The 23,682-nt window shown below is 35.1% G+C and overlaps 1 protein-coding gene across 3 annotated transcripts in view; it reads left to right on the top strand.

Annotated features, from left to right (window-relative positions):
• The window catches only part of LOC106869896 (mediator of RNA polymerase II transcription subunit 1), a 207,940-nt gene that overhangs the window by 82,231 nt on the left and 102,027 nt on the right, over positions 1–23,682 (top strand). Inside the window, exon 1 of one of the 3 annotated variants that reach the window (XM_052970565.1) lies at positions 17,433–18,810. The exons of the other annotated variants lie outside the window; for them this stretch is intronic. The gene's annotated coding sequence lies outside the window, so the exon portion shown is untranslated. Of the gene's footprint in view, positions 1–17,432; positions 18,811–23,682 lie in introns of those variants that run through there. 3 annotated transcript variants of the gene reach the window in all.

The raw sequence follows: 23,682 nt of genomic DNA, 5'->3' as shown, positions 1-23,682 counted from the left end.
TATATATATATATATATATATGACAGGCTTTCTTTCTACCAAATCTACTCACAAGCCCAATGCTATATTAGGAGACACTTGAACAAGCTGCCAGGCAGTGGGATTGAACCCAGAGCCATGTAGTTGTGAAGCAAGCTTCAGAGATTTATGATAAATTTCTGAAATCTATAATAATCTCTGGATATCTATGACCCTGATTAGTGTGTTGAACTGGATATGAGAGATTTTCTTAAATATTTTTCATATATATATGAAAGTAAACTGTAAAGTAGTTGGTGTTTGAAAGGGCATCCAGCTATAAAATACTTGCCAAAACTGACCTCGCCTGTGCTTATGCCACATAAAAAGTACTAAGTCCACTCTGCTGAGTGGCTGGTGTTAGGAAGGGCATCCATCTATAAAAATCCTGCCAAAACAGTCACAGAAGTTTGGTGGAGGTGCATTTATGGCTATTAAAGAGTAACTAAATAGGTAGATGAATTCTTGGTTCAGTGTGGTCAGAAAGAATATTTAACTTTAGTTCAGTGGTCAGTAAAGAGAGCTAGAATGCTAGAAACAGATGCCTAACTTTAGGAGAGGGAATATATTTGATATTAAAAGTTTAAAATTAACAATTAAAAAGAGTAGTGCAGCCAGCATATTTCAAAGATACATATGTTAAGGGAATAGGTATTAATAAATGAAGGAAATACATACATATATTATTATGACTGTGAATGTAGAGAGGCAGGTGTCACATTTTGCTTGCATTTGGACCTGTAGAAGAACCTAAAGGTATGATAGAACTTATGCTTGCAGGAAGAGAATGTTTCATGTTGTCTATTAAGTAATTGTGGTGAATCATGGATTAATATTTGTGGGGGGGGGGGGCTTCCTTAAGGCAGAGTCCACATGCAGAGTGCTGGTTTTGGTACAGGACACCGAACTCTATTATGGCCCAGGTTATCCTATATGATATTTTCTGAAAAGAATAGATATCATGGTACCATAGGCTGTAGGTAGCAAACCCACCACACATTTAAGACTCCAGGAGTTCCAACAAATCCTGTGATAAAAAGAAATAATAATAATAATTGTAACAACAGTAATAATAGCTGTAATAAGAATACAAATAACGGTAATAATAATAATAATTTTTATAATATTATTGAAGACAACAATAAAAATTAAAATTATTTTAATAATAATAGTAATGATAGTAACCTCACCTTAAGCACCCACCACAGTAGAGGAGCTCCTGAAACTAGTCCCTCAAGTGCCACCGTCCCTTGAATCTCAATAGAACCTAGAACATCCACTTCTAGCCACCACCCTATGGACACAATTGATATCCATAACTACAATACTAATATGAGCCAACCCCTGAATACTACCCTAGACTTTAACTTGCCCTTAAATAGTACAGCATCATTCCTGTACATATCTATCTAACCCATGTGGGCCAGATAGATCCAGCTGCAACTGTCGATTTGGAATTGAATACCTGCTGCAAGTCCATTGCAGAAGATTTAACATCGTCCACAACACACTGCAAAATTCTGCTAGTCATTACATTAGGTCTACAATTAATTTTAAGTAGAGATATTCCACACATCTGAATTCATTTAGATATGAGGAGCATAGCAAGTCCACTTCCCTAGCCAACCACATACACCATCTGATAAATAAGAAAATACCAGAGAGGATAACCTGGGCCATAATAGAGTTTGGTGTCCTATACCAAGGCCAGCACTCTGCATGTTGACTCTGCCTTAAGGAAGCCCCCCCAAATATTAATCCATGATTCACCACAATTACTTAATAGACAACATGAAACATTCTCTTCCTGCAAACATAAGTTCTATCATACCTTTAGGTTCTTCTACAGGTCCAAATGCAAGCAAAATGTGACACCTGCCTCTCTACATTCACAGTCATAACAATATATGTATGTATTTCCTTCATTTATTAATACCTATTCCCTTAACATATGTATCTTTGAAATATGCTGGCTGCACTAATCTTTTTAATTGTTTATGTTTAACTTTTAATATCAAATATATTCCCTCTCCTAAAGTTAGGCATTTATTTCTAGCATTTTAGCTCTCTTTACTGACCACTGAACTAAAGTTAAATATTCTTTCTGACCACACTGAACCAAGAATTCATCTACCTATTTAGTTACTCTTTAATAGCCATAAATGCCTTCCTCCTCCACTTTACTAAAACCTTAACCCCTGACCTCTCATCCCAAACCTACCCTGACAGAATAATACTGGCCTTTTATCTTTATTTTTATTTTTGTTTCCATTACTTACCCTCTTTACATTATCTTTATCTTTATTTCTACTATTCTCTCTTTCTTTTTTCTCTTCTCTTCACTCTGATCTGCCTATCTGTCATGATGTCTTGGTCTATATAATTGTCTCTCTCACATTATATTTTTCTTACATGCTAACTGCTAGATTTATTCCTTCAATCTGAATGCATCACTCAAACTACTGCCTAGATTTACCTGGGATTATACTTAGAGACTATACCTTCTCGGAAATATGGACAAACCTCCATACCCTCCAGAACAAGATGAGCTGTGAACTTTATTCTTGTATCTACTGTTTTATTCATCCATATTCTGTGAATTCTCTGTCTGAAACTTTTGTGCATACACACTTTGTCCCTGATGATGGAATAGTCAGTGTATGGGGGTGTTGACTCATTACCTGGGATATCCCAGAAACAGCTGTAAGATATTATTAATGTCTACTTGTTTTTTTGATTTGCCTTACTGTAACTAAACATTCTAAATGACCTGAAATGCTTGTCCTGCCTTGGTTTTGTTTTTCTTTTCCTTTATTATATACCTGCTGGTTCAGAAGCCTACTATGGATCCCTACCTCCAGCTACATCTGTGAATTTGGAACCTAACAGATGGCCAATTATAGTACTTATGCAGCATACCTATTGGTTTAGTTCATCGGTGAACTTAACTCCTCATATTCCTATATATAGAAGAAAACAGGTGAATTTGATCAGATATTTAGTAACATAAGAAATCACTTGTTTCGTAAACAATAAATATTGGTTCTATAAGGAAAATCTTATAAGCTGATTGCATTGTCAAATCTTCTGAGACTGCATAACTCCCATTGATAATCTTAATTATTCATACTGGACTGATGACTGTGTTGTCATATTGATGCGAGTTATGCAACCTCAGAAGACTTGATATTTATTGTTAATGTAATATATGAGATTTGATGTAGCTAAATATCAGTAGAACAAACCCTCCTGTTCCATTTTGCTTTCTATTTGTACTCTGTGAGCCACACAACTGTGGATTGCAACCATATGAAACTAAGACTACAATTTATTGTCCTCATAGTTTCCTTTTGGATATACATGGATACTCATAGAATTTTAACTACTAGTTACTTGCCATGTGATTTAGACTTAAATCATGTATGTGTGTGTACACATACATCTGCTGCATCTGAAATTTTCCTTCTGTGTTAACCACACATTATATATACAATGTCATCTGAGCAATATGGCCGCCTTGAAGCTAACCCTCATATGATTTTCAGGTAAGTGATTAATTATTCCACATGGCTTCAAGGGTATGAAGGGCCTGAATGATTTGTTCACTGGAGAAACTGACAACAATACCACCTGCTGGACTTGTGTACAAGCAATTGTAGATATAAATAAACATAAGAAAGAATAATTAAAGATAATTAAGAGTAAAATTTAAAATATCAAATCAGGGACAAAGCAGTGTATATAGTAAAAAATGTATCAAAAGACGTATATGTAATTTATCATCCCTCACATTTAATTATATTTTTGTTTCTATTTTTATTTTTGTCATTATCACTATGACATTTGATTTTTCTTAAGTTTTAAATTTATGCTTGTTTTGTACAGAGTAACCCAAAAAAGTTCTAGAGAATTCATGTCTACAGTGAATAACTGTAATGCAGGATAGCATCTTAATAGCTCAAGTGTTTCCTGTGTACAAAGAAAGCAATCTTCCCGCCTATTTGTTAAAGCACATTTTAAGACTGACCATTCTAACTTAAAATTAAATCCTTTTATATTAAATATATATTCAGCAAGAGGGGTTAAGTTCTAAAGTTTTCCATTCAAGTATAAATTACACTGTACATAAAATTGTCTTTGAAAATTTGCTATAGAGCCTATATAATGATTAGATGAATGAGTCCTTTACCGTTTAGTGGGCAATTATTGGTTATTTGACAGTTACATTGAAACTTTTTGTCCTTATGGGCTTGAATATTATTAAACAAGTTTCTATTTAGTTTTCATATTGGCATAGGTTTGGGGATACTAATAGAACTGTGTATTTACTATTAGTTTTCATATATTATTATAACTTGAGATTGATTGGATATATGTATGACTATGAAACTTTTCCACAAATGAAAATTTATTCACGCTCATTTTAATAGTTTGGCTGAAATTCAACATATTTGAGCAAGAGTGTAACAAGTTGTCTACATCTGATTTTGATATAAAACTTTCTAAACCATTATTGTATTATCATTTAGTTCACAGTGATTAGACACTGCTATAATAACAATGAGGTTTGAAGTAGCAGAGTAAGATAATTTGACAGTTGATATATTAAAATTATGGCGGCATTTATGCTGAGAAGGAAAAAAATTTAATTTTGAGAATTTTCAGAAATCAGTTGAAATTTCATAAGGTGTGCCTAGTGTAAGCAATGACTGCAAGACGTATAATGAGACATCAGGTTGGTTAACAAAGAAGGAAGATTTCATATGCAGCAGATGCACAAGGGCAATAAGCACTCAAAAAAGTTTGAGTAGTAAATTCACTCAAATACACAGATGGCTTTCTAGAAGTAGTCTATAGCTTTTCTTACCCAGCTGGAGAATAAAGTGTGGTAACCAGAATAAGGACAGGTAAGAGAAAGTTCAAGGAGTTATTAACTCAACTGGCAATAAGGGTTTCTCCCTCAAAGTCAAGAATAGATTGTTTGATGCTTTGTGTGTAAAGTGCAGTGTTGGATAGCAGTGACACATTGGCTTTGAATGCAGAGAACCTGTGAAGGAGGAAAAGAAATGAGACAGGTATGTTTCACTGGATGTGTCATGTTAGTGTGCACGAATGACAAAGTACAAATGAACAAAGAGATTTTAGGAATTTTTGCTCCTAACAAAGAAAGCTGAAATGTAGAAGGTAGACATTCTCCAAATGCAAGAATAAAGAGACGATAAGAATTTCCAATTACAGCTGTAACTCATTTTAATCTTTACATAGCATGCAAATAACAGTATTTGGATTGAGAGAGATAAGGGCAGTTTCTGTGCCTTCATATTCATACACATAAGAGGTGTTATGTTTGACCATTACATCACTTGGAATCGCAGCAGGAAGAAAATATGTGTAATTGCTTTGGTTGTGCTGTCCAAAGCTATAGATTTAATTCTCCCACAATGCAACACCACGACATGCGCCATCCAGTAGCCAATGGATGAGACAACTGGTTTCAAGGGAGGTAACTGTCTGCATGCCCCCACTCACTGCAAGACTCAAAGTCAGAACTAATGAACGATGGACAGAAAGTTAAGGGATACAAATGCACAGAGATTGCAAAGAGGCAATAGTGGGAGAAATGTGTACAATGTAAAAAAGAAAAAAAACATTGAGAAAAAAATCTGCATGCACAAAGAACAAAAGTAAATGCAACAGGCATACAAAGGGAAAACAACAGTGTGTGTGTGGTGCTTCTGGACATATATACAATTGTATGGATGTATGTGATGCAAGGCAAACAGTGTGCATGTGTGTAGTGTGGACATATATACAAATGTCTGTGTGGTTTTTTTCTCTTTTTTTGTTTTGTTTTTGTAACAAGAATGTGAAATTGGAAAACACATGAGTGTCACCGTAACAGTTAATGTGAGGCAAAAAGTCATATAAAAATTGTTTTTGATTGTCTTTTCAGCTAATATACTGACCAGCCTGAACGTGTTGAGGCTAATATGGAGTGTCTTTGCAATTTGTTTGTTTTGTTGGGTGTCGGTGCTTGTTGTGGTGGTGGGCATGAAAATGTCTGTGAAAAGATAGGTGTGTCTGTTTCAGTCAATGTTTTTTTTATCTCTGTTGACAGAGACAGTTATATCTTTTCCATTCATGTCCACAGTAAACAATTTCTCTGTACACTTAAGTATATGGTAAGGATCAGAATAAGGTGGCATCAATGAACCCTTAATGGAATTGTTCCAAATAAACACATGCATCCATGTGGATATGTCAGAAGGAACTGCAGAAGGTACAGACTATTGTCTAGGCAACATTGGAGGGAGGTCCACAAAGAAGGATCTAAGTTGAGTGATATATGAAGTTGGGTCGGTATTCTGTACATCAACGGGTACTAACATTTGGCCAGGTAGTGCCAAAGTGGTGCCATACAAGAGTATCCCAAATCTGCTTTGATGGCTGAACGGCAACCCAGTAGAACAATAGGAAGGAATTCCAACCAACGGTGAGGTTCAGGAGCAACATGAATCACAGCTTTTAGCTGCTTATGAAAATGCTCTACCATTCTGTTTGCACCAGAGTGGTAGCTTGTGGTATGAATATGCTGTATTCCGAGTAATTGTGACAGTTCACGAAATAGACTAACTTCAAACTGGTGACTGCGATCAGTTGTGATCCTGGAAGGTACTCCAAAATGAGAGATCCAACCTGAAATGAGTGCTCTGGCAACAGAGACTGCAGAAATGTCCACTAGAGGAATGACTTCAGACCATCTAGAGAATCTGTCAATGCAGGTCAGGATATACATGAACCTGCAACTGATAGGCCGTGAACCAACAATGTCGATATAAATGTGCTGGAACCTGGAATCCAGTGGCTGGAAGCGCCCCAAAGAAGCTCGCACATATCTGTGCATTTTCACATGCTGACAACATAGACAGGCACATGACCAAACAGTAATAGAACATTGCATATTTGTCCAGGAAAATCGAGCCAAAATAAGCTTAACTATGGCCGCAATGCCTGGGTGTGATAGCTAGTGCAAGGCTTCAAAAACAGGATGATGATAATGCTCAGGGACCAGGGGTTGGGGTGACTCAGTGGAAACATCACAAAGAATGGTCCCTTCAGATGATGGAAGAGGCAGGTACTCAAATCCGCAACAGAGTCCAAGGAAGGTTGCTCTGCAGCCATAGCAACCACATCAATTGAGGCAGGAGAGGACAAAGAACAAACTGGGAGGTGAGGACAGGGCATCAGAAGGAATGTTGTCTGTACCCAGAATGTGGTGAATGTCACTGGTGAACTGCAAGATATAATCCAAGTGTCTGGTCTCTCTGGGCGAGTACCAGTCAGTTTTGGTAAACAGTGCAAACATCAACGGTTTATGATCAGTGAAAACTGTGAACTCCCTACTCTCAAGAAGGTGAGTGAAGTTCTTCCCCACAAAATAAATAGCTAAAAGTTCTTTACTGAAAATGCTGTAATGCAATTCAGCTGGTTTCAACTAGTGAGAAAAGAAAGCCAATGGTTGAGTTTGTCCATTTACAGTTTGCTGCAACACAGCACCCACAGCTAAATCAGAAGTGTCAACTGTTAGAGATAGACTGGCATCAGGAGTAGGATGAGCCAAAAAGGATGCCTTGGCTAGCTTGGTCTTGGCCTTTTCGAGAATTTGCAAAGTAGTAGGAGACAATGAAATATTAGCATTTTTAGTTGGCTATCCTTTTAAAAGCTGGGTCAAAGGAGACAACTTTTCCGCACAGCTGGAAATGAATCTTCTACAGAAATTAACCAGACCCAGAAATGTTCTTAACTGTTTTAAAGACACAGGAGGAGATGTTTGATGACCTCTCCTTTAGAAGGAATCGGGTGAATGCCATCAGCATCTATGAAGTGTTCTAAATATTCCAAGCTGGAAGATCTAAACACACACTTGGACAGATTAATCTACACACCAAAAGAAAACAAATGTTGGAACAACTGTATTAAATGCTGGATATGTTGAGCCTGAGTGGTGCTGGCAATTAGGAGATCGTCTACATATGTGAAAACAAAAGGTAAGCCATGAACGACCTCATCAATAAATCACTGGAATGTGCTTGCTGCATTACGAAGACCAAAAGGCATGGATAAAAATTCAAATGCTCTGAAAGGTATTGCTACTGCTGTCTTGGGTATATCTTCCAGGTTAACAAGAATTTGATGGTATGTGCGTACCAGGTTGATTTTGGAAAAAAAATTTGCATCCATGTAGGGCAAAAGAAAAATCCTGAAATGTGGAATCGGATAGTGATCTAGAACCATGACAGTATTAAGCCTTCTAAAGTCACCACAAGGATGAAAATTGACATTGCCTTTCTTTGCTAAGTGCAGAGGCGTGGCCCATGGGCTCTTGGAAGGATGAATGAGGCCAAGCTGAAGCATATGCTCGAATTCAGCTCTGGCAATCCACAGCTTTTCTGGAGACAAACAACGAGGTCTGGAAAATACAGGAGGTCTTTTAGTCATTATAAAATGCCTAGTAGAATGAACTGGCTTGGTTAACTGGAATGTCAAATCTGTTAATTCAAGAAATGAAGCAAGTAACTGTAGATATGTGTTTCCAGCTGCTGTTACAAAGACTGAAGGACTCACAGCAGAAATGGTAGTATCCTCTCCAGAGGCAGTGAAGAAAGTGGTTCTATCCAAAAGCCAACGTCCCCTGACATCCACTAGGAGTGAATAATGTTGAAGAAAATCTGCACCTAAAATTGGATGTGGTAAGTCAGCAATAACTAAAATCCACCGGAATACTCTATGGAGTGACAATTCAAGAGTAAAGGAGATTTGATCGTAGGTCTTGATAGCAGAATGGTTAACCACGAACAAAGAAATGTCCAAGAGAGCAGGATTGGTGAATGTATACCATTGAGGCCAAATGCTAACACTGGCTCCTGTAGTCTACCATAAAAGTGGGGGAGATGACTGATGTGCGCAGAGTCTCCCTGGCTAGTTTTCCACCAGGGTGTAAGAGCAGGGCTGTATACAATGATGAGCTTGATCCTTGAACTGTCTGTGGTACCAGCAAACTGGAGGGGCTGGTGGTGCATGGTCTGAGCCAGTTTCTCAAATGGAACTGTGAAGAAGAAAAAGAAGAACGATTCCTAAAGAGGCATGAAACTTGATGAGTGAGTTCCTGGATTGCTTTCTATGTCTCCAAAGATTGTTTATCCACCTTGATGCAAGAAGTTTTAGAGGAGGCATCAGCGATGATATTATCTGCAGATTGGCTTTTAGAGAACTCAAGAATCCTGTCTGCCATGGTGGCCAGTTGGTCAATAGGAGTGGTGTCCACTGAATGCACCAGTGCCGACTGGATGTTGAGCAGCATATGAGAGTAAAAGAGTTGTTTAATGATGATCTGACCCTCATAAGAGTCGTCAGCAAGCTCTTGTAGCCATCTCAAAAACTCAGTTTCCTGTCTCCCAAATATTCATCCTGCAGCAATGAGCGGGACTTGCTCTCTGCGGACGGAGAGTTTCTGCGTAGCACCTCAGACTTGAACTACTCATAGGATATCCCATCTGGTGTATCTCTAAGCAAATCCCTAACAGATGAAATGAGTGGGGATGGTAAGCTGGACAATGCAATGTGCAGTTTGGCCAGTGGCTGGTGCATGCTGGTAACAATAAAGTAGGACTCCAGTTGCAAAAACCTCATTTTCACTTCCCCATGGAATTGAGGGAGTGAAAAATTGCTTGTTTTATAAAGGAAGAAAAACTGTTGAGAAGAAAGGAATGTCAAAGAATTGGAAAACGAATTGGAGAAGGCAAGATGGCAAAACTTGAATGTGAAAAAATAATTTTAGACGTCGGCCATTTAGAGCAGTTATGATGCGTTAATGGTTCTACTCATCTGTTTTTCTTCTTTTGTTTTTTATTCATTTGCTGTAAACTTGTAAAATATAAATTTGTATTTGTAACTGCTTATTAGTTTCTCGGGGTCATCATTCTTAGGAAATTTTGCTCCTAATAAAGAAAGCTAAAATGTAGAAGGTAGACATTCTCCAAATGCAAAAATAAAGAGATGATAAGAATTTCCAAACAAGGCCGTAACTCGTTTTCATCTTTACATAGCATGCAAATAACAGTATTTGTATTGAGAGAGATAAAGGCAGTTTCTGTGCGTTTGTATTCATATACATAAGTGGTGGATATGTTTGACCGTTACATCACTTAGAATCGCAACAAGAAGAAAATATGTCTAATCGCTTGGGTTGCACTGTCCAAAAGCTATAGATTTAATTCTCCCACAATGCAACTCTATGATGTGTGCCATCCAGTGGCCAATGGATGAAACAACTGGTTTCAAGGGAGGTAACTGTCTACAAGATAAAACTGGGTATAAAAAGAATCAAATTCAATGTGAGAGAGGAGACTATGATACTATTGGTATATGATGCAAATGAAGGATAACAGCTGCACAAGCAAGTACTAAGCCCTCAAAGTGAATGGTACTGTGGAAGAGGGAGACAGAGGAATCTGGAATGAGGTGGTGAAAAACAATCTTGAGGTACCTCATCTGACATAGATGATAGAGGATCATATAAACCAATAAATATACAGTGTTTCAGGAGACCTAATCTTCTGTGCAAGCTTGTGTTTTTATGAAACATATCTCCCTTTTGTCTTTGCTTCAACTCTAAAAATTATTGTATACACACACACACACACACTGCATTATCACATCACCATTATTTTAATATATGCTATAGTTGGATACCTTGGCTGCCATCAGTTCTCGCCTGTTTCCAAGCAAGGTAATATTTCTCCATGGCCAGACATGTTTTCCATAGAAGATTGGAAATTAACACTGCTTGCATCATGGTGACATTTGTTTACAACTATCATGTGATATCAGGGCCAGGAGACAGTGACACACACTTATATACATACATGTACATATATATATATGTATATGACAAGCTTTTTTCCAGTTTCTGTCTACCAAATCAACTCACAAGGCTTTGATCAGCCCAGACTACAGTTGAAGTTCTTGCCTAAGGTGTCACACAGTAGGACTGAACTTCAAACCTTGTGGTTGAGAAAAACTTCTTCCCATACAGTCATGTTTGCACCTCTTCACACACACACACACACACACACACACACACACACATATTTGGAAGAATTTTCTCCCCATCCAGAGTTCACAGAACATAATTTTACTTTTATTTTTGCAAAGTACATGATCATATTTGTAAATGTGTTCCACTCATTTTTTGAATGTCTAAGTGTCTTTTTCTGTTGTTGCTCTCTCTCTCTCTCTCTCTATATATATATATATATATACACACACACACAGATGGTGTTCAGACTAAATTTGACAAAATGCATAAAGGAAAATAAACAAAAGCTTTTTAAAAAAATTTTGAAATATCAACAAGTTTATGGCTGGGAGATAAGAGTGTACTCAAAATACTTGCTCTCAGCTTCCACCATGACCTCAATATAGCTCCAAAACCTGGCACATGTATTTCTCACTCTGTCTCTGGGAAGATCTTCAAACACCTCTTTGATCTTGGTCACTAGCTCAGCCTTAGTGTTGCAGGCATTGCAGTTGGTGTTTTTCTCAACTGCACCATACACACAGTAATCCCTGGAATTTCAATTTGGGAAATTAGAAGGTCAGAAATTGGAGCTGTAGAAATTCTCCAACAACTACTTCTAACACTTTGCAGAGATATAGCAAGGGGCTGAATCCCGCTACCACACAAACAGCCTTCTAGCAGTAACCGTCTCCAGCCAGGGTTTGACCAGCTTTCAGCAGCTTCACATCGCCATCTGAATTGAGCTAAAGGCCCTGTTCAAAGATGTCGGGATGAACTCTGGCATGTCAGAACACCTACTGTGCCCCTTCCTGCTGGCCATGACCTTGTAGTCTTCATTGCAGCTGTCCATATCATGTTTTACTCCCTTTATAGCATTCACAGAGCAATGAGCAGCAGTCATGTCAGCATTTTGGTACCCAGCACAAATCATTGTGATACAGGCCACTCTTTTGCAATATTCAGTTGGCTTCCAGCCCTCCATGTCAACTAATTTTTTCCTCAACTACAATTTTAATCATTATGTCCTCCAATGCTGTTGACTGTTTGCCAATACACCAAATTGTTCTTGAAAAAAGGTAATGTAAAAAATCATCAAATTTAGCCTGAACACTCTGTTCATAAATATATATATATACATATATATGTCATATACATATATATGTACATGTATGTATATGGCCCTGTTCAACATATAGAAAAGGTATCAGGAGAAACTTTATAAATGTGCACAGTGCAAGCTATGGATACATAAGAGGTACAGCACTATCACTGGAAGACTAACAGAGAAAGTAGTCTTTACATGTGGAAGATGTGCAGGTATACTAAACACCAGGAATGTACAAAAATAGACCCCCTCAAATGTCAGTGAGGATCTTTAGAAGTAGCAGACAGTTTCTGTTACTTAGGTGACCAAGTTAGCAGTGGTGGAGTTGTTCTGAAAGCATAGCCACTAGAATAAGAATAGGCTGGGCAAAGTTCAGTGAGCTACTATCTCTCTTAGTAACAAAGGGCCTATTTCTCGGAGTGAAAGGCAGATTGTATGATACCTTTGTATGAACTGCTATGCTACATGACAGTGAAACATGGGTTGTAACTACTGAGGACACGTGAAGGCTTCAAAGGAATGTATACTCCACTTCAAAGAAATTTATGGGTAATATCAGTGTGCATATACAAAAAAGTGTAAGTGATTTGAGAGAAAACTGTGCAGATATGGTTATGTAATGTGTAGGAACGAAGACAGTTGCCTCAAGAAGTGCCAAGCTCTAATTGTGGAGACAACTCATGGAAAGGGTAGACTCAGAAAGATATGGGACAAAGCGTGAGAAAGGATCTTCAGATGGGCCTCACAAAGGGGATGACAAGGGACCAAGACTTCTGGCAGTTTACTGGGCTTGGGAAGACATGTCAGGCTAAGTAAATATGTGGTCATCTTTGCATACAGGTATGTCCCCTGTATTCCTCTTCAGCTGTGCATTCATAATCTTGTGAGCTCATGGGTGCCAATGTCATGTGAAAACACCCATGCTGGTGCTGCGTAAAAGCACCCAGTACACTCTGTAAAGTTCTTGGCATTAGGAAGGATATCCAGCCACAGAAACCATGCCAAAACAGATATGGAGCCTGGGTAGCTCCGGTCAAACATCCAACCATGCTAGTATGGAAAATGGATGTTAGATGATGATGATGATGATGATCACACACACATTCTCCTTATTCCATGATCAAGATCATTATCTTACATGTTTTCCATGCTAGCACATGCTGGACATTACTCATAGTATCACACCACACAATGTCTTTCATAATCTGGCACACACAACAATGGAGAAAACTAAATAATACATGTTTACTTTGTTTTCTAAGCTCACAGACATGTTAGTTGGGGCTAAGATGTTAGTTCATCCCAAATCTGGTGCTCTTTTCTGTTTTTGGTTGATGCAGCCAATATCAGAGTAAGTTATGCACTACAACAGTGGTTTATGGATTTGGCTAACATTGCCTTTCTTCTCCAGGTGACTGAAACCAGATGAATCTAAATATAGTACTTTTGGATGGGAATTATCCATAATATACTTAAATCTCAAACATTTTTGACACATGCTGCAAGGTTTTGTTTTCCTTACCTATATGGATCATAGACCACTTGCATCCACATTCAACATGAAGCTTAATCACTACTCACCTAGAAAAGTCCACCACCTCAACTTTATATCACAGTATACCATGGACATGCATTACATCAAGTGTTCAGCCAACTCAGCAGTTAATGTACTTTTCCACATATAATTAATTGCATTACATACAACTGTTGCCATTGATCTTCAACAAATCACAGCTGATCAGGAAAATGATGAAAAACTTGTAAAGCTCTGGAATTCTTGAAATCCTTGAAATTCCAGCTATTGCAGCTGGTTTCCCCCACTGTCTTCTGTGGGTCATATTCAGTGTGATATCTCTACCAATCAGGAACTTGAACATCACAGTAACATTGACATCAAGTCTTTTTCCTGCTTTGCACTGTTTGTCACATCCTGGTGTCAATTCCAAACAAATATTGACCCGTTTATATGGGCTGCTATCGACAAGGACACCCATGAATAGGCCAGAAGCTGTGTCATTTGTCAAACAGCTAAAATACATTACCATGCCAAGTCGCTACCTAGCTCTTTTAAGACACCCAATGACTGTTTTCTACATGTGTATATCAACACAAGAGGATCACTGCCTCCTTCCCAGAATCGTATGCATCTGCTAACCTGCATCAACCAATTTTCCTGATGGCCTGAAGTCTTTTCTCTGTTTGATTAATATCAATTGCCTAAAAGTCTGGTACTTCACTGGATATCACATTTAGGTACATATGCAACAATCACAATGAAGAGAAAACATCAGCTAAAGTCTCACCTGTTCACCAAGCTGACACATCTTGGGTGTAAAAACATTTGCACAACCTATGATCCCATGGCCAACAGCATGGTTGAACATTTTCACTGACAGATGAAGTCTGTGCTTAAAGCACACTATGACAGCGATAATTGGTTGGAACACCTTTTCATGCCACCATCAGGGAAGAAATCATATACACAGGCAGAATTAGTCATTGGCACCACACTCACCTTATCTGGTCAAATGGTCACTCATGTTTCTCCACAAGATTTTCCAAATTTCTCATTTCAATGACATAAGCTTTAACATAGGTATGTATTCATAATATAGATTGAGTTATGTTCATTGTCTCCAAGCCTGTATGTCCCATCTGTCATCCTCTGAATGTTGCTACACATATATTTCTGAACATTAATCAATGCATGCATGTATTTTCATGTACAGCATAACTTCAACCACCATGCTCTGAAATCTAGAGTACTTGACAGAAAAACAAAATATTTCGTTATGGACATTATTCTCTGCACATACACATGCATTCACCTGAGGTTCATGTACACTTTCCACTCACTGCTTTGAAAATGTCAAATTTTCACACAGCACATCTCTATTTTCTCTGATTGAATGCCAGTTTACCATTTTTGCCTTATTCTGTTATTTCTATTTCCAAGCAACTTGTGATAGCCTGTATTTAACCGTCTGCAAACACTAGTATCTTGCAATTCCCCTGCACACAGCTATTTCTTCACATTTACGATTTCACTACACATATTCCATGGGGATCATTTTCTTCAGGAGAATAAATATAACTTCTCATATTGTATTTTGCTTTTTAATGACAAGTTCACTAAGACAAGAGTACTGTGGGAGATATATAAGGATTTGTGCAAGGATCAAAACATAAGTCTTTGCATTTGCTCCCATTGTTCTCTGATTGTGTTCTTAAAATCCATTTGTTTAACCTCTCAAGTATGTCATTATCTTAGGTGAAGATGGGGTGTTTCTAAGCAAACTCTATTCAACTTTATTTCAATGACATAAGCTTTAACACAGGTATATATTCATAATATCTGTAAAAAAAAGTCAGTTCCTTCTGTCATTTTCAGACAGTTTCCTTCTGTCACCTTTAGTAAGTTTCCTTTTACCAATTGCAAAGCAACTTCACTGAGATTTAGTTTTCATATGAACACATTCACTAACAAACTTCTTTCATGTAAATCTTGACCCCTTCCATGACTTTGTGGTAGACTATTATAAGGAAGAACTGGATAACAAATTTTCAATATAAACAAACTGTTATCCACAATACATACACTTTTTCTTTTCAATTTATCACAGTTGTAAAAATCCGTACTAAGTGTAGATTATTTTTCAACATATTTCAATACATCCAGAAACTATCCACTCATTACATCTCACTTGTTTTACACACACACACATATTATGATTTTACATAGGCATCATCATCATCATACTGGCATGGGTTGGCCAGTTTGGTTGAAAACTGTTAAGCTGAGAAGTTGCACCAGGTTCCAATCTGATTCGGCATGGTTTGTGTGGCTGGATGCTCTTCCTAATGTCAACCGCTCCAAGTGGGTGCTTTTTATGTACCACCAGCATGGGTGCCATTGACGTGACTCTGGCATCAGCCACAACTACGATCTCACTTGGCTTGATAGGTTTTCACAAGCACAGTATATCACCAAAGGTCTCAGTCACCTGTCACTGCCTCCGTGAGGCCCAACACTCGAATGGTGCTTTTCACGTGCCAGGCATATATAAAGAGTTTTTAAAAAATTGTTGAAAATGTGCCAATTTTGAACAATGTGCTCAGGGGTGCAGTCACTCCCTTTCCTCCCTATTAGCTACACCACAGTAGTTGCTGCTGACATAATACATGCAAACTGATTTAATGAATATACTTTTTAGACACGTGCCAATCTTCATAATCTTTATACTTTATTTTAAAGTGTTCATACATTTTGTTCACATAATTTAATTATCATCATCATTGCATATTATTTCCATGAGAATGCATTTCATAGAGATCTGTGTTTAGTAATTGTCACCCTATTTAAATTTTCCAATATTTTTTTTGCAGCCATTAAAGTTCTTCCTCACTTTGAAACATTTCAATAGGATTTATATGATTACATTTTCATCTTGGAACTTTCATTTTGAATATGCAAAACTTCCTTTGTACTTCAGATACTTTCTTTAAAGTATTCTGATATGAACTTATATATTCTAGTAATCAGTTTATAGTACAAACATATGATGTGTATGAAGGATGATTGTTGTTTGTGAATAGTGATGGAAATTAGTGGGTTCATAAGAGAACAGCTTTCTCTTACTTTTCAGCTCATTCGATGGGTTATGTCATCTAACCACCCATTTCATTCCTAATCTGAACCTCATGAGTCTTAGCATATCCCTAGTTCCTAAAATACATTTCCATGAATGATTGTAGAAGTACCAAACTATCCAAGAAGGAGAGTGAAACTGAGGAAAGCACAAAATGAAGTGATGATGCTGAACCTCATGAAGGAAATGACATTAGATTGCAACAAGAGTTTAGGTGTTGTGCTGGAAAAAACCCCATCCAACCGATGGACATAAAATAATGATGATGAAAATGTTCAAATGTTGAATACATTCTATCAAAGTATTTTTTTTTTCTAGTAAACTTCATTATGGAGGAAATTATTTTATGAGTCTTTATGTTTTTTATGATAAACTATTTAGAAATTTGGTAATAACTTAAAAAAATATTTTTATCAGAATTTTTCAAGAAGCCAAAAACAAGTATGGGAAAAAATTGCATGTAAAAAAATTCATAACAGTAACAGGCCAGTTTAGAGAAAGTGTTTGTTTTCGTTCACATTCTGTTTTTTTTTTGGGTCTCATTTTGTTTCTATCGGCTACAGATTGTTCCGATTGCATCTATGATGTTGATAGCGCTGCGATGCTCAAGAGATATAGCAGCATCTTTATGTGTTGCAAATTTTATATTTCAAAAAATATAATTAAAAAAAATATATATTCGAAGGTTCATAGAAAAATTAAGATCAATCAAATGGATATTTTCGTTTCAGATTTATTTACCACATTCAGACACTTTTGACGTTCCATACATAGTGAATATGAATTACGCTGCCATTTCCGCGTGGTCTTCTGCTTGCTTGTAAACCAATCCATTTCCATTTGCAGAGCCAGAAATTCTGACTCTGGAACGTAAACATATTTCTTGAGTATTTTTCCTATTACAACTATCATTAATCACCTTAAAGACAAGTATAATTTATGACTACTATGAATGTGACCTATTAGAGCTATGATAACGGAAGAATACAAACTAAAAGATTCGTGTGGACACTTAGTTCATGAATGTAATTATATGTATGGCTCCTGTTCCAAGCAAATAATCAACAAAGATGATGTGGCTAGTTAATAATATTACAATTATTATTAGTGATGGAATACTTGTGAGAAAATCGAAGACATTGTAAAGTATTAATTTACTCAGTTATGGATTATTTGAATTCTCATTATCAAACTACTGGATTATTTATTTTCAAATTATTTTCAGTTTCTTTCTGAAATTTTGTTAGATTATATGTTGCAATGAGCTTCATGTCAGAATTTTACATTATTACTGTAAAATGTTTTTCGTCAACTTTTCTCCATTTGGAAAGCGTGAATCGATCTCTTTTCATCAGTGGTCCTATTTTGACATAAGCAGAAATTCTATGAAATCTTTGTTGTATTTACAAATCTATTTATGTTGTGAGTGATTATTTTTGTCATGTTTGCTGAATATCAGTAAAAAGACATTTTCTATATAGTTGTATTTTTATTCTTAAACATAAAATAATAAAACCAGAATGGAATTCCAAAATATACATTTCACAGTCATCTGATTAGAACCACTGACATCAAAAGCGCATTTTCTTGTGAAACAGACTGAGACAAACAGGTATTTTACAGCAATTTGATTTACTGTGAAAAAATTGAAGTTGGTGTCATCTGTAGGCAGAAGATTTATGATAAACAAAGCTGTTATTGTAATCATCTTATATATGATACCGCATATTCTAAAAGTGAATGTATCGAAAGAATTGGTAGACGTGATAAGAGCAAAAGGCGGAGTACACAGCGTGACAAAGTTGGAGAAATGGCACGATGATGAGTGAAAGGGGGAGGAGATTTAGTAATGTCACCATCCACCGACAGAGGACGCTAATGTACGCGTAAAGTATTAAAGATGGCTGCCAAGATGGGGATATCCCAACTCAATTGGGAACAGAAATCGCATAATGAAGGTGAGTTGGCCCTTATCGTTTATTTCATCTACATCTGCTGAGGTACTACACTTTAGAATACCACGAGCTACTTCTATCTCCCTGTGATGATGCCTTAATAAGCGATTAGTAAGTAGTGGTAGATATAAAAACCAGAACAGTCGTTTTCGTCGAATTAGTTAATTTCTGTATTTTTCTTTCTAAAATTCAGTTTTATTTTGTGTTAATCGAATAAAATACAATATATTTAGTCACCATATATATTATATATGAATAATCACCGCTCCTTTTGTGCGTTATATTTGCGCTTTATATAATATACATGTGTCTACACTGACAAGGGAGTGAAATAAATGCTATAAGCATAACAATAAAAGAATTCAATATCACTAGGTTTGTTTTGCCATTTGATATTCTTGTATCCCTTTCAACAGGTCTTGCACCGAAAGACTGGAAAACGACTAATTTGTTTGGTAGTATATAAGTATGGTACGACGTTGTTAGTAGTTGTTAGTTGCCGTGTAAATAGTAGCAGTTTTGAAAGTAGTAGTAGTAGTATGAGTAAGAGATGGCGATGTGTCTACTTCGTGTTGTGACCTAAATTTTTGTGAGAAGCTTGACTGTTCAACAATTATATTTAGAAAGGATACAGGCATATAGAGAAATCTGTATGTATGGAAGAGAGGGAGAGAGGCAGATCGAGATTGGCAACGCATTTATATGGTTAATTTCTTTTAAGTACCATTATAACTATTGTTAGATTCTCTTTACCCAACACAGATTTTTCTACATTTATTTAGTTTCGTTTGTAGAACTTTGTTATTGTATAAGTTGATCATCAGTCATGGTCAAAGTTCTTTGATTATAATCAGAGCTCACTTTAACATGATGAGAGAGGAGAGAAAAATATTTCAAATCCTGTCATCTAGTTACTGATATCTTATGACTTTGATTCCGTAAACAATTATATTGTTGAATTGTAAATTTTATTGCTTGATATGATAATTGTATTAATTTTGAAAATGGAAATTTATGAAGATCGAAGTAAACACGTCTTGCTTCTGAATATATGTTGGTTGACATTTTAACGGAAGTCAGTACATTCAAAGGAAATAATTCATAATTGTTTATTGCATATGTTTATAAAATTAAAAGTGTCTTAACATTCGTGTGTCGTATAATTATATCAATTGACAGTGACGTGTAAATTAGTTGAAGGGTGAGGAAGTCATCTTCTCTATCTTGACATTCACTCATTATTAGCTATGTCAGTTTACATATCGAGTATAAGTAATACTTTATAGTTATATTGTTTAAATAAAGCATCGTATTGATGTTTGTCAACTTAACTGTTGTCATACCCCCTTTTTTTGTATCAGATTGGAAAAAATATTTAATTTACACGCGTTCTTGTAAGAATTTCAAAATATTTTGACAAGTTGATTTACTCTGTTAAAGATTAATCTATTTAGTTACATAATTGATGGTTTGTCTCTTATTCTGTTGATCACATTGTTTTCTTTAATTTTTGTTAGGCATTTTTAATGAACTTCTTAGTTCGTATTATAAGCATGATGCTGTATATTTTAATATTTCTTGTTAAATAATGTAATTTAACAGCTGTTGTATTTATAAATATACAGAATAATTGAGTAGGGCTTGTATGCATACAATTTTGATTGAAATTGTTTTATTTTTTAACTTTGCGAAATAAACCAAATAGATGTATTTTTTTACCCCCTTCATTTCTATTGATTTTCAGATATTTATTTATAATAAATCTTTACTAAATTTAATTTGTTGACCTTAAATTTTCTGAAGGTTGTATATAGAATGTGTTGCTTAAGGCCCTTGTTAGAAAATTTTAAGATTTGCAATTATTTTAGTAGATTTGTATACTCAGGACAGAATACGCCTTTTAATTAGTTCAGTTTCTGTTAGATATTGTATTGCGACGAGTACTTAAAGATATTCTGTAAATGAATTCAGAATGGATTTTTATAGTCACTTAGACGACCAGTTAATCATTTTATTTTATTTTTAGTCTGTTTATGTCGCTGTGTTTACTCTTTAAGTTACATTCTGATAGGTTCCTCAAATTGAACCATTGAAATGTAAAAGGTTTAACGAGGTGCTACAGTTTTTGATATATTGTAGTATATATCACTTAAAATCGGTGACATATTTTTTAATGGCAAACGGAGACATAAACTGATATTGAAACTTATTGTGCGGATAACAGTTAAGCTGTAGTAGTTGGGTTCTTTTTGCGTTTCGTTTGTATATTTAATCAAAATTTTTATATTCTGCTTCGGTTGAAAGAAAACGAGACTTCATTTTAAAATATATTGTAATCAATGTTTTTCTAATTCTTTGACATGCTTCAAGTGAGATCAGTATGAGGTTTAGACTTATAAATTGCACTCATTTTTTTTTAATTGCCTTCGTATAAAAACAGGTTATTTATCAGATTAAAGTTAACAAATTACTGACATTGCATTTAAAAAGATCAAATCTTATGGTGATTTTTGTTGTTTATAATATTTATTATATATGGGCAAGAAATTAATGTTTAGGGCATTATTAAAATCATATATTCTTAAATCTATCTGAAATTTCTGTTGTATTTAAATTGTTAAAACTTTGAATAATATTTTTCAGTTTTTATGAGCTTTATTAAAATTAATACTAGATTTTCTCTACGTTTAATCGTATGTTATATTGAAAACTTATTTTTAATATTTTATTGCTAAATAACTGTTTTTTATATTAATACATTTTAAAATTTTTATTCAGTTTTTCTGTTTTGAATTTAATATTTAATAAAGTTATGTTAAAAACATTGTTTTTTTTTTTTTTTTCATTTTTTATTTATCATTAAGAAAATGTAGGACTGATTTCATTATAACGAGAACTGATATAATGAGTAGAAAAGAGGATGGTCAGTCTTTTCTCGTCTCTGATATTTTAAATATAAGAAATAAAATAATTATCTAAATTCATCAAAAATATTCATTCTAGAAGGAAAAAAAAAACTGACATCAGTGACAGCTTTATCCTTGACTTAAATCGTGTTTGTGCCAGCACAATTTACCATCACGAAGTTGGAAGCATTTAGATTGCTGCTACATTGTCATTAACAACTTGACAACTACTTGTAACACTCAACAGGAACTATACTTACATCTCTAAATATCAACACTACAACTAATATTATTACATATATTATAATTACATTTTCTCGAGGGATAAAAATCTAAAAAATTTGCTTTTAATTAAATAACATGGATTCTAAACTAAATGCTTATACATTCTCTTGTGCATTAACTGCGATCTGTTTGTAATCATACTTTATTTGCTCTTAATCGTGCCGCTGACTTAATGATGATAATTTTAATTTTTTTTACGAGTTTTAAAGATGGCTATGAAACTTATTTGATATATGGTAGAATTTGTTTTTGTATTTTTGAAATATTGAAAATATTACTTATATATTTTAAAGTTTAAAGAATATAAAATCTTACTTCTTGAGATTTATGTAATGCTTTCGAAGTTGTTTAAAAGTTTACTTTCATTCGAAATTTTTATAAAGTTGTTTAAATGAATATGTTGGTACAAATTTCCATATGTTTTGTTCAGAATCATGAGTGAGAGTTTTTCTTTTGTGTTACTAGTTTCAGATTGTTTTTGAAAGGTCAATTAAAAAGAAATATAGGATTTCCTTCACTTGTTAATGTATTATTTTGGTTATTTAGGCAGTTACATACTTCATTACGGTACCCTTTTAAAAAATATTTTCAGTATATAACAGTGAATTGTTTGCTTCGTGTTGTAACTGTTTTTATTCAGTTTTCATACAATAGAAATATTGGAAGATTAATGGAAAATGTTTCATTGATTTTCTTTCCTAGTTTTCTAAGATATTTTTCTTTATTTATATTTTCCATTTATTTGCTATAAATATGACTTAATTGGTTGTTTTGGGGGTGCATTTGAAGTTGCTATTCCTGTCAAGATTTGAATTTTAAAATCTATGGTAAAAGTACTGGAGTCAAAATCTTCATAAAAATCTAAGTAATCCCCAAGTCTTTTATGTTTAATGTACTCTGTGTGAATGTGAAATAACACCTGCAGTGTCTTACCAGTTCAAACTTAGTTTTCCTAGCTTTCATGGATCCGAGGAGATTTGCTGGAAGAATTTTTATAGCTGAATGTTCTTGTTGCCACCCCTCATCTATTTTCGATTAAGATAATACTTCCCATGACGGTGAGGTTCATTTACAACTATCACCCAATGTCAAGTCAATGAGATACAAATGCACAAAAATATATATAATGAGCTTTTCAATTTTTGTTAAGCAAATCCATTTAAAAGGCTTTGGTCAGCTTTTTGAGTGGTTGGGAAATGAACTTCTCAGCTACATGGTCATACATGATCCTAAGTTATGAATTCATACATGATACCTTTATAGAATTGTTTACAAATCAGTAAGAAAGTATTTTAAGAATTTGACTTATTCCATGTAGCAGGCAAATTAGTGAGTTATGGAACTGAGTGTTTTATGTCTCCAAGCAAACTGACTGACTAGAAACTCTAGTCAAATGCACAATTCCGTCCACTTTCTCCAGTTTATAGATCTAATGAGGTACAACTGATTGGAGATAATGGACAACTATTTAAGTTGAACTTCCATCAATTAAACATTTATTTCATTAATTTTAATTAAACAAGCATGGGGCGTATGGGTTGCTAGCTGTACAAAATACTATTTTGCTTCAATGTTTCTAAGTTAAATGTTCTTATTGATTATTTGTGCATAAGTTTTCTCAACTTATATGGATAAATTTTAAATGGTGAGTTGCAAGTATCTGTTAACCTAGCAATGTAGTTTT

The sequence above is a fragment of the Octopus bimaculoides genome, chromosome 9 (genome assembly GCF_001194135.2).
Source record: "Octopus bimaculoides isolate UCB-OBI-ISO-001 chromosome 9, ASM119413v2, whole genome shotgun sequence".
Lineage (NCBI taxonomy): Eukaryota > Metazoa > Mollusca > Cephalopoda > Octopoda > Octopodidae > Octopus > Octopus bimaculoides.
This window is presented reverse-complemented; position numbering and strand designations above follow the sequence as displayed.